The sequence below is a fragment of the Mus musculus genome, chromosome 18, assembly GCF_000001635.26.
Source record: "Mus musculus strain C57BL/6J chromosome 18, GRCm38.p6 C57BL/6J".
Classification (NCBI taxonomy): domain Eukaryota; kingdom Metazoa; phylum Chordata; class Mammalia; order Rodentia; family Muridae; genus Mus; species Mus musculus.
Window position 1 is genome coordinate 65,247,084 of NC_000084.6, and position 18,304 is coordinate 65,265,387.

General features: G+C 45.8%; 2 non-coding genes across 2 annotated transcripts; one reads left to right on the forward strand and one right to left on the reverse strand.

The window, feature by feature from the left end:
- Positions 1 to 1,777: 1,777 nt before the first annotated feature.
- On the forward strand, positions 1,778 to 1,843 carry Mir122 (microRNA 122). Its single transcript, NR_029600.1, has one exon. It is a non-coding gene; the product is annotated as a microRNA 122 (primary transcript).
- On the reverse strand, positions 1,780 to 1,838 carry Mir122b (microRNA mir-122b). The gene has a single exon (NR_162794.1). It is a non-coding gene; the product is annotated as a microRNA mir-122b (primary transcript).
- Positions 1,844 to 18,304: the final 16,461 nt, after the last annotated feature.

Consider the following 18,304-nt stretch of genomic DNA (forward strand, 5'->3'; position numbering starts at 1 on the left):
TCCTCCTCTGTCTTTTGCACATCAAGCACTGAGAGGTCCTCAGCCCCTACAGCACTAATGAATGCCTCACCGCTCCTGGTCGGCCTTACTACACGTGGGAAGGGGGTTCTAGAGACCTGCTGAGATGGTCAGAGCATCCCCGGGAGGGGGTGAGGGATGAAAAAGAGGTGGGATTTCAGTCCTAGGTCCTCCAGGCAGAGAAATAAATCAGCATAGCTGGTCTCTTGGAAGGAGTGGTGGGGAAAGACAGGTCATCACCTACACACACACACACACACACACACACACACACACACACACACACACACACACACTCTCGAGGTCCCCCATCATTGCATGGCCAGCACAAAGGTTTTAGGGTGGCGCTGGGTGTCAGCAGGAGCTTCCTGGTTTCACAGAGGAGTGCTTGTCTAACACTAGGCTGAGTGACACTCTTTTCCTGCAGTCTGCTGGGGCCACAGAGGAACAAAGGAAGCCAACTATTATATTTTATTTTTTAATTTTTTTTAGTGGACAACAATCCTGTCAGCACCATAGAAAAGGAAAGGGGCGAAGAGGAGCCAAAGTGGGAGGGAGGTCGGAGGTCACAGAATGCTGTTCCTGCGGCATCTGTCTTAAAAGGGTGTCTAAAAGGTGTCTTAAGGTGGTCTCTATGGGAATACAGGATAGAAGAATGCGGGAGGACTCGTTTCGCTTGTTACAGTTTAAGCAAATCTCTAGCCAAATGTTAACAACTCAGCTATTCTGGGGATGGGGGTGAGTCAGGAAACTGGCACCCAATCTTCCCCCTTCTCAACATTTGGGGAAAATAAAGGATTAGGTAAAACTCTTTTCGTTCCTCTCATTCTCCACCGTGAGCAGAGGTTCACAGAACCGGTGAAACCGTATTTAACTGGAGACAAGTCAATCCAGAAGGCATTTGCTCACACAGCAACCTTCCCACTAGAAAGTGAACCTTCCCGCTAGAAAAAAAAAGTGCTAACTGTTTTTATTTCATTCTTTCTTAGTTGGACCCCTCACCTGCTGCCTGCAGTTCTTCTAAAGAATGGCTGTGCAGAATACGACTTAAAGTTTGAGCAAAGTGGGGTGTCTCTAAATTCAAAGATTCCACAGAGAGGAGGTCCTAGCCCATAAAGAATAATCACAAGCTGGGAGTAGGGGGTGTGTGCCTTTCATCCTAATACCCAAGAGGCAGGCATAGGTGGATCTCTGTGATTTTGAGTCCAGTTGGGTCGATATAGTGAGTTCAAGGCCAGCCAGGGCTACATACTAAGAGACCATTGTCTCAAAAGATAGAAAAAGAAAAGAAAAGAAGAGAAGAGAAAAGGAAAGGAAGGGAAGGGAAGGAAAAGGAAAGGAAAGGAAAGGAAAGGAAAGGAAAGGAAAGGAAAGGAAAGGAAAGGAAAGGAAAGGAAAGGAAAGGAAGTCATAATTTTCTTGAACCAAAGAAGTGATCACATTTGCTAGTGATGGATTGGAAACCATGACGAGGTGAGAGTGGGTGGGATCTATCACCTAATGGAGTTATTTCCTTGTATGATGTGGTTTGTAAGAAGTGTCTGCCTCTTCCTGGAATTCAAGCCTTTTAGGAAACAGATGTAAACAAATTTCCATCCTGGTAAAGGCCTTTGTGAGCCCTCCTTGTTATTCAAGATCCCGGGGCTCTTCCCTATGCTCCAGTTTCAGCGTTTGGAACCACTGAGGAGTCTGTGACAGACAACGGAGGAATGTGAAGGGAAGGTTAATACCCTTGTGCCTGACAGACTTTCCTTAGCAGAGCTGTGGAGTGTGACAATGGTGTTTGTGTCCAAACCATCAAACGCCATTATCACACTAAATAGCTACTGCTAGGCAATCCGTCCACTCCACGCGTGACTTGACGTCTGTTCTCTCCGAGCAAGAAGTTCTGTCTTGTGCTAGAGTTCTCCATTGTGTGTAATGTATGAATAAAATCTGGTCCTCTTGTGCTTATAACTGTACATCTGACTGACGCCTTCCCCTCGTGTGCTATTGTGAAATGAATAATGCTATAAAGGAAAAGACCAGTAAAATCCAACCTCTCCTATGGGACCCTCCCAACACTGACTACCCTGACACCCAATTTATTTCCAGCACTAGGCCCACTCTCGATTTTGCTCTGAACGCTAGCGAGGCATTATTTCCATTCACTGTTGACACTGCCTCTGTGGAGTTAGCCCTGAATCCAGCAGGTGGATGGCACAGTCCCTAAGACCCAACTTCAGATGTCCATTGAATGTCCTAAGTTGCTTTCCTTGTGTTTCTGACTCACCAGCTATAAACTGGGGTTTCCACACCTGTGTTCTCAGGTCCAATTCTCTTGCTTGAGTGGGTCTAAAAATTCAGGAAAACGTGTTGGCCAGCTTATTCCAAAGGATAATTTAAAGGCAGAGTGGAGATATGTTCTCCGGGCACTGCTGCATATTTTTGGCTACCTAGAAGCTCTACAAAGCTGTCCTTCATAGATTTTATGGGTACCCCTTGGCATGGGTTTGATTCAGTAGACATGAAAATGTGCTGGCGACCCCACAAGCCTCATGGACAGATAAGGAGGTGATGTACAAAGTGAAGAATCAAACTTGAGTCAGCAGCATCTTGGCAGATATTGGTTCAAAAACTTCCAGAGTCTGATCTTAATGGTTGAATTTTCTTATATAGTTAAGCATAGCAAAACTTTGGGGGAAAGGACACCACATGACAATTATCACCACAACGCTTTAGGCATAGCTACATAGAGTCCCCCTAGCTGAGTAGCAAAGCACCTGTGACCTTTACAGTGAGAATGAATTCTATTGGCTGATAAGCAGAGCTCAAATCTAGAGCCCAATGAGAAAGGATTGGTTTAAGTGTAAGAATAGTCTCTAATGGTGGGGGATGCAAAGTTCTCATCACTGAGAGATAACGCTCAGCATCAGGACCTAAACAATGACCAGGCTATTGGGGGACTCGTGTGGAGGCTAACTCCTAGTGGAATAGCAAAGGGTCACCAGCAGGTTGCTTGACCATTTCCAGTCTGGCTTTCCAGACGTCATTCATTTCCCTCTGTTGGAAAAAAAAAAAAAAAAAACAGGCTTGCGGGACTGATCCAGTGTCTCCAATACTTCCTCTAAGCATGCTTCTTACAGAAATGTAGTGGGACAAAAGGGACAATCGAGGTCTAATGATTAGGGGGCGTGCAAGCAATGTTATCAATTCAGATGTTTCGTTCTTTGTAGTCTTAGGGGAGGAACCCCATAGAATGAGGAGAAATGATTATCAGACAAGGTAGATGGGAATTATGAGCCAGGAACCATGGATGAAAATATATGTGCATATACATACATACATACATACATACATACATACATACACATGTATACACACACATACACAAAATTAAATCATAATGATGGTAAATTTCCTTATTTTCCCTCATTCATTAAAATTAAAAAAAAAAAAGTCTCCCAGAGTACCCAGCACAAGGCTAGTCATCATTCCATTGAGTTGATGTTAGGAAAATGTAGATGCAAAAACAACTAAAACTAAGTGTCTTAGTTAGACTCCTATTGCTGTGATAAACACCATCACCAAAAGCAACATAGGAAGGAAAGGATCTATTTGGCTTATGTGTGCTGATTGCAGTTTATCTCGAGGGAAACCACAGTAGGAACTCAAGCAGGGCAGGAATCTGAAGGCAAGAGCTGTGATGAAGTCCATGGAAGAGTGCTGCCTGCTGGCTTGCCCCTCCTGGCTTGCTCAGCTTACTTTCTGATACACTCCAGAATCACCTACCCAGGGATGACACCCTACTCAGTGCTCTGAGCCCTTCCCATCAATCATCAACCAAGAAAACGACCCACAGGCTTGCCTATAGGCCAACCTGATAAAGGCATTTTCTCAGCTGAGGTTCTCTCCTCTCAGATGACTATAGCTTGTGTCAAGTTTACAAAGAAGCAAACACGTGAGGTTAGTCTAGTCTATGAAAACCACAGGCTGATAGGTGATAAATTAGGGCATAGATGTCCTCTTCTTTCTATCATTAAAAAAACAAAAACCTGTATGTGGTTTAATTGACCTTCCAGACATTCTAGGACATGTCTGATTTTTACTGTCTTGGCCAATTATCAGGTTGATTACTGGATTCATATGTTAGATCCATCTTATGTTTCACAAGTTAGGACTGGAAACCCACAGATAAACTGTATGTAAGTTGCCATAGCAAATTTGAATAATTTGAAGCCTTTCAAGTTCTGGGATAATGGTATGGATGAATGGTCTGGTTTCAAATACATTCTCTGAGAGGCATCTTCTGTAAAAACAAAAGTTCTGTTGTGGGCTTAAGTTCTCATGTGTGACTTACCTGAATGAACTAGTATACGTTTATACAAGTTAACAGGGTCAGATCAACCATCAGAAACAAATGGATCCATCCATCAGCCAGCACTTATCAAATGTGTACAGAGTGGCTTCCCTATGGCTTGTACAGTCCTAGGCCCTGGAGGGTACTTTTAAATAAAATGTGCCTGACATTATTCCTAGGAATGAGCAATCACTGGCTTGCATTCTACGGGTGCACAGTCCTCATGGCCCCAGTTGCACTTAATAAGGAGCCCAGTGAGAAAACTTTGCCAATGGATTATTCTCAGTTCCTTGCTAGAGAGCACCCTAGAAGTACATTCCACACATCTAAGATGACACAAAGTACATTTCTACCTATTCAGTGTGTTTCCCCCAACACCTTCTCTCCTGGCAAGTCAACTGTCAAGAGGAGATCAAATACCCCTGAAAGAATGATATCCTGGCATTCTTCCTTGTGTGTCTTTTTATGGAGCTAGCATTGCCTGAGCAAGTTCTGAGAGTGACCTTTGCCGTTATAGGAGTCGCTCCCATGCACATGGTTTCCTTGGACCTTTGCAACACAGGGCAAAGACAGCACAGGTTTGGGTGGGCCCCCTCCTGTAGACAGCAAACTGAGAATGGTGCTTCTGGTGTCATCTGCTCGTTCAAACACAATGCATGATGGATCTTACAAACGGAGAGTCCTGCTCTTCCTTTGTAGCCTTCCTTGATACGGTTCTTCCACAAAACCCTGTGCTTCACGGCTGAGTCCATGTTGAAACTGAATTAAACATACTCCTGGTTGATTAGCATCCTCAGCCCCTCTGTAGGTCTGCCTCTGGTAAACGCTGAAGGAAAACCCAACAGAAGGATGGGTGTGCAACAGTCCCCATGAAGGTTCACAGTGCAGAGAAAGCCGGATGTTCCAGAACATTCTCATTGGAAAAGACGAAAGAAAAGACATGTTTGTGGCAGTTAACGTGCCCAGACATGGAGCAGCCATCCTGGAGACCTCCTCAACTGTGATGGGTAGCACTGAAAGACACAAAGTCTTCTAGCTCAAATTATTCTTAGATTTGAGGGCAATGTTCGTTCTGTTCCACCATGCTGGGACCTTAATTAGATGGAATTAACCCTGGAACATGAAGAAGGGCTTTCTGTGTTCTTTTCTACTACTGTGGCTCATTAAATGGCGTATTATGATTGCTGCCTACATCATTCCTCATTCAAAATAAAAGAACTGTTCTTTCTGTAGGTTTTCCAAGGGACACATAAGGAAGGCGAAACATCGATGTGCCCATTTTGTGTCACCATGTGTGTATGCCCATGTGCGTGTGTGCACACATGTGTGCCTGCATTCGGTGTGTGTGTGCCTTCCTTCTCTCTCTATGTGTGTGTGTATATTCATGCATGTGTGTGTTTGGGGTGTGTGCCTTCTCTCTCTCTCTCTCTCTCTCTCTTTGTGTATGTGTGTGTGTGTGTGTGTGTGTGTGTGTGTGTGTGTGTGTGTGTGTGTGCGTGCGCGTGTGTGTGTGTGTGTGTGCGTGTGTGCATGCTCCTTGGTTTTTCTCCACCTTGTTTTTTATGAGACAGGGTCTCTCATACCTGGAATTTGGCTAGCCTGGATGGCCAGCAAGTTCCATAATCCAAAATGGGATTGTAGGCATGCACTACTGTGTCCACCTTTTTAAATGTAGGTTCTGGAGAATCAAAGTCAGGACCTTATGTTTGTGAAGCAAGCTCTATACTGGCTGAGCCATCTCCTCAGCCCTTACATCTCCCACTTTAAAAACACTGTTTATACAGCCCTGCTGTTTCAGTTCTCTGACGATAATATACTTCCCCACATCAGCTTTCATCTCCTCCCCTGTCCCAACACAGATATGGCCAGCAGTTTCCAGGCAACCATTCCTAGGGATGCATACTGACTGGCTCCAAATGCTGTTTGCAAGATGAAAGGGTCCACTTGGACCTGTTATTTAGAGTGACTCTCAACCTGGGGAGGCAACAGAGGATGCAGATGGCCACATTAACTAGTTTTTCTTAGCAAACAGACTACCTGAGTCTTACTTGACTTTGTGGCTTCCACTAGTGAGGTCTTTAGTCCATCTTTCCTTCTCTGCATAGTGTGTTCAGCAAACATGTCAATCACCACTCAGGGCCAGTCCTGCTATCGTTCAGCTCCAAGGGAGTCACCATATGCCAATGGCTCATGCAGACGCTCCTCTGGACCCTTCTAAAACATGTAAATCTTACATTTGCATCCTTCTTAGAGGAGATAAAGGGAGGCTAGGATTAGAAACCAGCTCACTCTTTGTTCTGATGGGAAGTTGAAGCCAAGGATTCTAAAATTTGCTAGTTGATTTAAAAACACCCCCACTCCTTAGCATCATCACTCACTCCTGGGGGCGGTGGGTGGGGGAGGTGACATGGCTTGTATAGTTACTATGCAGTAGTTATTGTACTGGACTCTGGGGATACAAAGAATCAGACTGAGTCCTCTTCCTAACCTTTCCCATTTAGTAGTTGGGTGGGTGCCTAAACACATCCATTCCTCACTGTGATAGGTGCCAACCCAGAGGCATAAACAGGGAGCCAAGAGCTGTGAATTATATCCTTTATTTCTCACCAGAGAAAGAGATCTCAAGTCTTTGATGAGAAAGAAGCTCTTTCTTTGTTGGGGTTGGGAAAGCTTCCTCCCTGTTCATTTTAAAGATGCAGAAGCTAACGGGCCGTTGTCTGGCGCTCTGATGTCACATCATCTGAACCTGCTGCTTTTACTACTCTGTGATTTGCCAGCTTAATGAACAGCTCAGGGGTTGGAAGATGAAGCTGTATGTTTTTCAGTGACACGAGAAGAATTTTAATTTCCCAGAAGAGCTTGGCAGGATGTAAGCTGCCTGGGTTGACAATGCTCTTACAGAACCAGGTCACAGGTTTCTCTCCTTCCCGACTGCCTCTTTCCAGCTACCAAAAACCTACAGCTAAGTCCCTAGATGAACACCTCACTACCTGCCCTCCAGACAGCCATTAGAGCAAACCCACAGTAGACACCATCAGTAGACAGGTGGGGACATCTGCTTTCTTCTCTCTGCTATCGAATTTACTTCTCTGCTTTATGCTTGAAAAGGAAAGGAGCCAGACACTTAAACAGAGCTGGCTACTGGTGACTCAGTTTAACAGAGAAAGCAGTATCTCTATATGCACTCTGAAGGAAGCTTGATGTAGCATGAATTTAATGTGTACTTGGGATGCTGCAGAGGGCATACAGGTGAGCAGGCAAAGTCTGATGTTGACTCCTTTGCTCATTTACTCAACGGTCACTCAACAGCGTGACCCTACTCACTTCCAGGCAGCATTGCAACCGCTGGCCCCTGATCTTCTGAAGATGAGATGATCTTTTAGAATCTGCTTGTGGTCCTCTAGTGAGGACACAGACAAAGCAGTAGGACCTGGGAAGTGAGTGTGACACCTCTGGGCTTAAGTGGGGAGGCAGCATCTCTAGCAAGTGAGAATAAGGCAAGAATAAAAGCTGGATTGTAGCTGTGGCCAGGACTTTTCCACAGTGTCCAAAGCGTGATCAGCCCCCAACACCGTGCACATGACTGCATCCCAGCACTTGGGTGTAGAGATGAGGATATCTCAAACTCAAGGTCATATTTGACTACATAAGGTGTTCAAGACTGTCTTGGATTACACAAGACATATCGGGATGGGTATAAGACAAGAGTAGGGGGGTCCCAGTCCTTCTGTTGCTCTCAAAGCCATTCAGAGGCCATAGCAAGGAAAATCCCAGCTTTCACTTTGGTAGAGGTTAAATTACCTTCAAGTTTCCAAAGCATCCCCTAAGATTCCTCAAGAGAATCATTGAAGTATAACTCTGGGATTTATAGTGGGGTACGGGGAGTGGGGGGAATTGGGAAATTTCTCTCTCTCTCAAAATGCAGCCGTATGCCCACAGAAAAGAGTTCCTTTAATTAAAAAAAAAAAGTATTTGGTTCTATTATGCAAATGACTAAGATGTGTGTGTGTGTGTGTGTGTGTGTGTAGTATAAGCAGGTACAGGGTCTCAGGATCGAGTGCATTATTAGAAAAGTGTTAATGCTTCCCCTTATTCCACCACCCCACCACCTCCCCCAACTCCCCACCCCAACCTCGCACCCCCAACCCCTCCCAGCAATGGACATAGAGACACCTTGTGGGTGTTTGTGCTCTTCTATTAGTCAGAAGCAGAGCAGATGGCAGTCCTTGGTTCACCCTAGCTCGATGCCTGGCTTGGTGGCCACAGCTGTGTTATACCTAGTACACATAAAAGTCAAATCAAACCAGGCAGCACACCACAGTACAGGAGGAGGAAGACAGACAGAGAACAGCAGACCACCATGTCACCCACAGATCTGCCCTCCAGCACAGGGCAACAGGCGGGCCATAGACATCTGCTTGGCACCACACAACACTACTTGGATGGAGGATGTCACCCAGGGGGCTGCCAGCAGCCGTGTGGCCAGCCTGCATCTGGGGCCACCACAGTGCATGAGTACATGGTGGTCAGACGGGAGAGGAAGAGAAGAGGAGCATTATGAAGAGAGTGGAACTGGATGCTGGACGGTAGAGAGAAGTAGCCTGTTGTGGGTGCCCAGTACTGCTACAGTCTCCATGTTCATGGCTCATATTACCAGTATAGAACATGGGGATGGCCCTGGTGGTTGAAGCCATATGGGACCACGTAGATGTTCAAAGGCTGTGCTAAACTGGTCACGCCCTTCGCGGTATACAGTTCTCTGGAGAGCTGGCCCCACTCTTCACTGGTTCACCAGCTGCAGCACTTGGGAGAGAAGCCCTGCACCTTGCCTGGGCAGCACAGTAGTGCTGGCCCTGGTGGATGGCGAGCAGGTGAGCCAGCCCCAAGGACAGAGCAAGATAGAGCTGGCTCCACCACTCATCTGCTGTGAAGTGGCATGGGGATGGGGGTGATGCCCCCACTCCTGCACCCCCCCATGCTCCTTGCTATCTGCTTAGTCTGGAAAATTGGCCCCCAGGTGGTGAGAGCTGGTGAGTTGACCCTGCCCTTCGACGGCTGCAGCACTTGGAAGAGCAGACCCTGCACCTTACCTGGGTAACACAGTGGAGCTGGCCCTGATGGCAAAGGCATGGGTAAGCCAGCCCTGAGGGCGTGAGAGCAGGAGAGTCGACCCTGCCTCCTGCCAATGATGGTACTGGGTAGCCTAGCCAGAGCAGTGCTGCAGAGCTTGCCCCGGTGGATAAGGGAAAGCCAACAGGTACCACCCAGACCCAGATCCAGGGCTCTGAATTGGCCCAACCCAAAGTCTATATCATCTGCGAATGGCTGGGACCGTGTGAAAGGGGCTGTATTACTGTCCCAAAGCTGCAGGATCTCCATGACACAGGACAGGTAACTGGAAGGAGTCTAGATGAGGATCCAGTATTGATGGTGTCACAGAAGCCAGAGATCTCAAAGCAGGCCAATGACTCATTGTAATGAGCATTTGCAAGTGAAGCTGTGTGGACAGAGGGACATACGGTGGGACACACTGTGACATACTACAGCTTCCACAACAATATATTTTCTATGCTTTGTTTATTGTTGCTATGGTGGCGGTGGTGGTGGTGGTGGTGGGTGTGTGTTTTATTTGTGGAGGGGGGTGCAAGGGCACAGGGCAGATATGAGGGGATGGGAGATGAACGGGACTGGGGTGCATGATGTGAAATTCACAAAGAACCAATAAAAAGGAAAGAAAGAAAGAAAGAAAGAAAGAAAGAAAGAAAGAAAGAAAGAAAGAAAGAAAGAAAGGAAGGAAGGAAGGAAGGAAAGAAGGAAGGAAGAAAAAAGTTATGCATGTAGCTCAAAACAAATAGAATCTCGTGTTACAAATCTACTCCCTATACTTACCTGCCTCCTGGTAACACACAGAGACTTGATTCCCCATGCTAGGTATGTGGCTCAGTGGTACAGCACTTGCTTAGCATATTTGACACCCTGGGTTTGATTCTCAGCATGACAACGAAAAGAATTATAATTTCTCTATGGAGCTGGGTAAGACGCCTTCCAAGTCTGACCTCATTGGTACTTTTTCTTCCTGTTTTGTTTTAAACCAGAAAAAGACAGCGTTCTGAACTGGGCTGAGAAGCTTTGGCCCCATAAAGATTTGAGCCTGAGGGTGGCACTTTTCTTAGGATACTGTCCCCTAGTGGTAGAATAGGTCCCTGAGCATCACAGCAGCTGTGACTGGATGGGATTTCAGGTTTGCTGGGACAGAGATTGCATTTCAGCATCCCTTGGCAGCAGAATCTGGCCTAATTTTGATAAAGGACATTTCCAAAAGCCTGGGAGAGAGATGGAAAAGAACAAGGGAGATTGTTCCATGGAGTGCCTGTTGACCCATTAAACACGGCAGACAAGAACTACCTGCACAACAAGGTTCTTGCTTTTCATTTTTCTGGCACATTGGGACCAGGCAAGAGCTAATTAAATGCCTCCCCGTTTTGTAGGGCTGCCTGTCTCTGCCTTAGCCCTTCTTGCCCTGCGTTTCTGCTTGGCCTCACCCTGAGCTGGATACAGAAGTGGATTTTTTTTTCCTGCTTACTTGGGATGTGCCAGCTACTGGACTCCCAGCCTGACATTTTCTAGCTGCTGAGGTTTTCTCTAGCGTCTCCTATGCAAGAACTCAGCGCATCTCAGACTGGGCCATTTGCCAGAAATTAGAATGAATGATAGGACCTGGTATCGTTCGATGCAGAAAGGGTAGCTCTGTGTCCCTAAAGACTAACTTCTAAATAACCGCCTGAGGATGCTGACGGTATGCTGTGGAATTTTTTTTGAAAGAAGAAAACTACTTTCTTTGATGCCGGCATTGTTTTTTAAAGCAATATTTTTTTCAATCAACTACTATTTCCAAGGTAAATGGGCTGAGAAGTGTTTTGTAAGGGGGTCTTGTGGCAAACTAGAACGATTGGTGTCCTGCCTGCTTCCAAACGTGGGAGCAGCAAAGCAAACAAAACCACCCTTGGGGCCCAGATTTGGGCTGGGCAGGGCGAGGGCACAGGAGAGAAGGCAGGGAAGACAGGAAAGACAACTCATGGGCACTGTGTTCCCCCAGCTGCCCCGGCGCTGCCTGAGAGCTTGCTGAAGATAAAAATCAGCTAGCCCAGCGGCCCCATGAGATCAGCAAGGAAGGTAAAGCTGGCAGCAGATATCCCAACCCTGCAGCAGAGCCTGGATACAGACCCAGGCTGGGAACCCCGGGGCTGGAAGTGGGTCCACAGAGGCTCTCATTAGTGTTTAATGGAGGGATCAATCAATTATTCTGCTCTGCCTCGGAGTAGAGTACAGCGAGTGTGTCCTTAGATGTCTGCAAATTAGAGTCGTGGGGAGAGTGTCTAGAAATCTCCATGCCCTGACTATGCCCTAGATCACTCGCTAGAGGAACCGTGGTGGCATGGTGAAGCATATGTGTTATCTTGATGTGCAGCCAGCCCTCTCCTTTGACCTGATCAGAGAACTTCACTTATAAACGTGAGCATTTTAAACACAAGCACATCAAGAAAGAAGTGACTTAGATAAAATGGAGCGTTCGTAGGTCCCCTATAATAAAAGTCTAGAGACAGAGTAGGTGGCATGAGGCAGAGAAGGCACACAAGCAATAGGGCAAGCAAGATGACATTCTCATTCATCTCCTTCATCGCCAGGTGATCTAGTTCATTCTAGATCATTCTAGTTCATTCTAGTTCTTGCCGGTTCATTCTGGCTGCTGTAACAAAACAACATGGACTACGTGTCTTTATTGATCAGAGACATTTATTTTTTCACAGGCCTGGTGACTGGTCTAGGATCAAGCAAGACACCAGAGAGTTCAGGGTCTGGTGTTCAGGGCTCACTTCTTGGTTCAAAGACAGGATCCTCTCAGTGTAGTTGTCTACCGTGTCAGAGATGGGGTTCTCTAGGGCTTCTTTTGTGAGGAATCTAATCCCACGCTTCAAGGCCCTACCCTTTGGACACAATGATCTTCCCAAGTCCACTTCCTAACAAAACACCTTAAGAGTTAGGATCTTAATGCCAACCATGCTGGATTAGGGCCCACCCCAAAGACTCCAGGGGTCACTGGGGAACATTGAGGGACACAAGCATTCTTTGTATGGTTCTAGTCTCTGACTCCCCAGGACATGCCTCTCTAGACCCAGTATCTTGCTGGTTTCCCATTTTTTGTCCAGAGATGTCTCACATGATAAAGATGCTTCACGTGGCTAGGTGCCTGTTTTTATGCCTTTCCCTTCTTCCTGGCTGGGTAAGCACTGTCTCCTCCAAAGGTCCTGAGTCAAGACAGAATCTTGAACCCTTCAGAATACCATTCCTCTTTTCTCTTTACTCCTGGGACACACTCCCTGGGGCCAGGTATAGTTGCTTATTGTTGCCCAAGGATGCAATGATTTTTGCTGCCTAAGGCTGGCTTTGAGATTGCCCCCAGGTAGGGTACCTGCCTTTGTTTTGCCTGCTGGTCCATTACCTTCTTTGATGTTTTGCTCAAAATGCACCTCTTTTGGAAAGATAGAAGACCAAAGGGGGCAGGGAACTGGAAGGGCTACCTACTGCACAAAGTTTCACTTCCCTACAAAGCAGCAACAACAGTGATGCCCACAGCCCTGCCACCGTTCCACAGACATTTTCAGGCAGTGGGACCCTCTTGGAGCTTCAGGTGAGTTTGGGACGCATGAAACAACATAATGAAAATTTCACTTGGCTAGAGCCTGGGTTCAGGGACGCAGGGGGCTAATGCAGAGTGCTCTACAGCATGGGAGCAATGGAAGAGTGTACCTGAAAAAATGGAACCTAGAGAACTTACCACAGAGCTCCATTCTATGAATGTTGTCTTTCCTTCAACGTCATCACTAGTGAAACTGTAGTTACTCAGTTTCAAGTCACTTAGGCAATCTTCTAACGCACTGTTTCCTCCCAGTGACTCGGAAGATAATTGAGTGAGAGCCAGAGAGTTGTAGCTTTATTGTTCTTGCCCAAGCTAAAAAAGTGTTAAAACCTAGTGGTTATGGTAATGATTTGGGTTTTTGGAATGCCATGCTAAGTCAGTATAAGTGTGTGTGTGTGTGTGTGTGTGTGTGTGTGTGTGTGTATTTCTATTCACATCCCTGAAATACAGCTATATGGCTATATTCATTCATTAGATGGGATTCAGAAAGACTCAGTAACTTTAAATTCACACAGCTGTAAGTGTTAAAAAAATGGAACCCGAAACCTTAGCTCACTAAGAACTGAGATAGGGTTTTACAAAAGATTTGAGTCTAATGATCCCATGTACAGAAAGAAGGGGACCTGGGGACTTTCATCCTTTCCAAAGGACCTGGAAAAGGAGGAAGCTGTTTCTGGCCCTCAGGGAGCTCCCGCATACAGGAGACAGGATTGTTCACACTGAGAATGTGTCTATGAAGGGGTCCTCCACTCGGAATGGCTCCTGGTATTAAAACACATCTTGATAAATCAGGATAGGGAAAACATTGGAGGAGAGAGAAAGAATTAAAAAATAAAATCTGTAAGCTGTTTCACGTTGATAAAGATTCTTTACCTAATGTAGAGTTGGACAGAGGAGCCAGGAGCCAGGGGTTGGGGTTTAAATAGAATGACCAGAGAAGTGGTGGCCTGTGAGCTAAGGCCTGAGAAGACACGTCCGGACAAAAGGAAGAGAAGATAGGAAGAACCCAAGGTGGAAGTGGTCAGAGAACAAGACCACTGTCACAGGAGACAAGGAAAAAAAGCCCCAAGGGAAAGTGAGAAAGGTATTTGGGGTAAACAGAGATTTCCCCTTGTAATGAGTTTGGCCTCTCCTCTAAGGGAGATTGAAAGCTTTCAAAAGACAAGGACAACTTGTCACTGGCTTCCTCAGGATCAACTGCAGGACACTGGCACAATTGTATTGGCAGTTAGGGTCTGAGGACAGTTTTGTTTCATATTTGTTATCCACCAGGATGCTGAAGTCACACTGGGGGGACAGGGAGGTTGACTGAAAGAGGACAGTGTGGTCAACACCCTGGCTGCTGGGATTTGGGTACAGCTATGCCACAGATGGCAAGTCGTACCATCTCAGCTTTTGAGAAGAAATTTCTCTGTTTAGAAAAGGAACTCAGGATACCAAATGATGATCTCGCTTTTGAAATGCTCAGAACTCAAGGTGTGAGTGAGTTCCATCGGAACCAGGGACCATTCCTGTGAGAACCAGGGACCATTCCTGTGAGCCAGAGTCCACCCACCAGGCTAGCTAGTGAAGAGGTGGCACTGGAGTGGGGGGTGAGGGTTTGTGGTGCCATCTTTCTTTTCTTAGACCCGGGCATCTGACCTGAATGATGTGCCCAGAGGCAATACAGATGTGCAAGACTGATGTCTCCTTTGTATGTGGAATGCCTGGGTTAGAATCCTAACTTGAGAACCTCAAAATGTGGTATTATTTGAAGAACCTCTTACAAAGTTAAAAATGAGATCATTGGAGTGGGCCCTAATCCAATATTTTTGATGTCTATACATGCCAAGATGCAGTTCCGACACAGAGGGAGAGCAGCCATGAACACTGGGGGCCGTACTGCCATTAGCCAAGGGTCTTCTGGAAGCAAGAACGATGTCTGAAGCAGAGAATTCCTTTGCACCTTCACAGACAGACAGACAGCTCCACCAACCTGGAGAAGCAGGATTCCCAGCTTCCAGAAGGGAGACTTTGTTTACTGATGCCTCCCAATAGCCATGGCAACTTTGTGATGCCTGGCTGGGCTCTATCAATAAGGCAAGCACCAAAGGAAATCCTGAAGGCAGCTTACCGAAAGCCACCACGTTAGCATCCAATGTAGACAGAGAAACAGAGCGGAAATGGTGGACTGAGAGGAGACAGAGCTTACACACCTCAGCAGAGTTGCCGCCATTCATCTAGGGCTTACGATGGAAGCCAGCAGACTGGCCTTTGGCGAGATTTGGGGTGTGCCTTTCGAAAAGGAGTCTCTGAAAGCCACAGCAGCACAACTGTGAACCCCAGGTTTTACAGAGAGGCTGGAGAATCAGGTGTTCAAGGTCACTCTCCACTCTGCAGCAAGTTCAAGGCCAGGCCAGCCCAGGCTGAGTGACACCCTCTCTCAAAACAAAACAAAACAAACAAACAAACAAACAAACAAACAACAATTAAAAAAAAAGTCTCTGTGGTGCTTTCTTTCCCTTAGGCATCTTTTGAGTTTCATGAAAAACAGAATTTTTGGAAAATAATCTTGATTAATTGGTATGACTAGTGTTAACATTTACTAATGGTATTGAAGGGGTCTGATCCTATATCCTATGGCTGGAACTGGCTGCCATCTTGCTTGCCAGCTTTGATTTCAGAATAAGCAGATCTGCCAAGTGACAACGTTCTGAGACCAAGAGAGGTCTGAGTGCCTCTTTGATTTTTTTTTTTTTTTCCTTTTTTAAACTAGTCAAGCCAGTGCTGCCGTTGTAGGTCTGTGTAGGCAAAAACACTGCTCTTTTCCCTTTGGCACACATGGTCCAATGGAGCAGAAAGGACACAGAGAAAGTAAACCAGAGCGAGGTTGTTGGCCAGTTCCTCCCCCTCTGCATCCAGTTGAACATGTGCCCACCATACACACAAAATGCATGTTTGGAAAAGAGAGGACTATATAATTAGAAAATAATTGGTACTTTTTTTTGGGCCTTTTTCATCAGATTCTATTGAAACCTTTTGCTATGGTGAAGCCCATCAGAAGCATGTCTGGGAGGCACAGGGACAGCAGATAACAGGAAATACAAACCAGCCATCGTCCGAGTGCTCGGCATAGGACCTCTCCAGGATGTGGCGCCCACTGGCAGGAAGTCTTCAGTCTCTAACCACTCTCATTAGTGAGGAGCCTGCTGTGGAAAATGCAGGCCTGTTTTTATAACACTTTCCTTTGTGTGATACACTCATCACAGAACTGTATATGGTCATTGTCAGGAGTCAAAGGCCCCCCCCTGGGAGGGCTCTCTAGATCTCCCTCCATTGTTGGGCCAGGGAGCGCTCAGGTATTTATAGTCCTGCATTATGGGAGACTCAACAGCAACTGGCTTGTTGCAAACTGAACTAAAGCAACAGCAACAGGGCTGGGTATTGTGAGACCCAGGAGCTGTGCCTTGCTGTAAGAAAACCTGCTTCATGATCGCCCTGTTGTTTGTGGAAGGAAAATAACACCTCATGGAAGACTGGGCAGCCACGTAGCCATCCTAGGTCATCTCCAAGAGCCTTGGCTGGTATGAAACTCACTGTGGTGCCCTGTCTGTCTCTGGGCCTCCAGAAAATTGCAAACTAGTTTTTAAAAAATCACACTATAATAAATAACATAGGCACATTGAAAACAAATTCCTATGCATTCGTGGAAGGGGGGAGGAACTGCTCCAGAAAGGTTCCAGCTCCCACCTCAAGATCTGATACAGACAGACAGACAGACAGCAGGCTCACATATGACTGGAGCTTCACATATCAAGCTTTTCAGTGCTGTCTTAACCACATATTTTGATATTATCTTTATAATAAGAAGTTGTTAAGTTGTTATCCAAGAAGGAATGGTGACCTGTCAAGGGGGCTCTTGTTGCACCCACATTTATACACACACAGATGAGAAATGAGAGATATGAGCGTGGATGAGTAAATAAACAGGGTGTGTGTGTGTGTGTGTGTGTGTGTGTGTGTGTGTGTATTACCGTAGATGAATGATAGAATACAGATATCACATAAGTTATAGATGACCAATTTATATATACAGTAGAGACTACATGTGGTAGATGACTAGAGATAGAAAGATGGATAGATGGATAGATAGATAGATGAATGGATGGATGGATAGAAAGATAGATGGATGGATAGATAGGATAGATAGATAGATAGATAGATAGATAGATAGATAGATAGATAGATAGATAAGATAGGATAGATAGATAGGATAGCTAGCTAGCTAGATAGATAGATAGATAAGATAGGATAGCTAGATAGGATAGCTAGATAGATAGATAGATAGATAGATAGATAGATAGATAGATAGATGATACAAAGATAGATGGATGGATAGATAGGATAGATAGATAGATAGATGATAGATAGATTAGATAGATAGATAGATAGACAGACAGACAGACAGACAGACAGACAGACAGACAGACAGACAGACAGACAGATAGATCGGATCAAAATATGTCCTGTGCTTTTTTTGCTATTATGGAACTTCCTAGAATGTCAGTTTTTAATACGTATCTCTAAAATCTCTGTGACACAAGTCAGCCCACAGTCTCCCTCATATTGGGGGAATCGAAGAAGACAGTGCTATGATCAGAGAGCCAGGAGAGCCATCTCGGAAGCAAGATTAGAACTACAGAATGCTTAAAACAAACAAACAAACAAAAAGATGAGATCTTGAGTGGCAACTGCTTTCTCCTTCAGTGTGTCCCTCTTTTTCATCAAAAACCCAACGTTTAGGAGAAGGGGTTTGTGTCACATAGTTTGGATGGCACCCAAGACCTTTCTTTTGCCAAAGACTCTTCGGCTAAACTAGAACCCCAGCCCTGCTTTTTTTTTCTTTTTCTTTCTTTCTTTTCTTTTCTTTTCTTTTCTTTTCTTTCTTTCTTTTTTTTTTCTTTTTTTTTGAGGCAGGGACTCACCAAGTTACCCATGCTGACCCTGAACTTTCTACCCCCTTGCTTCAGCTTCCCTAGTAGCTAGGATGATGGGTCTCTGCCACCAGGCCCATGAGGGAACAGATGCTAAAGAAGCCAGGAGTGTTCTATTGAAAGCCAGCTAGTTCCTCTGAGAGAGGGCTTCAGGCACAGCCACCATAGTCCTGCCCTTCCCAGGGTACAACAGGGAAGGAGGGTGACCTAGAGGAGAGTTGTAAGGAGCAAGGGAGGGCAGGAACCCTGTAGCTGTTTCACCTCACCAGGCCACAT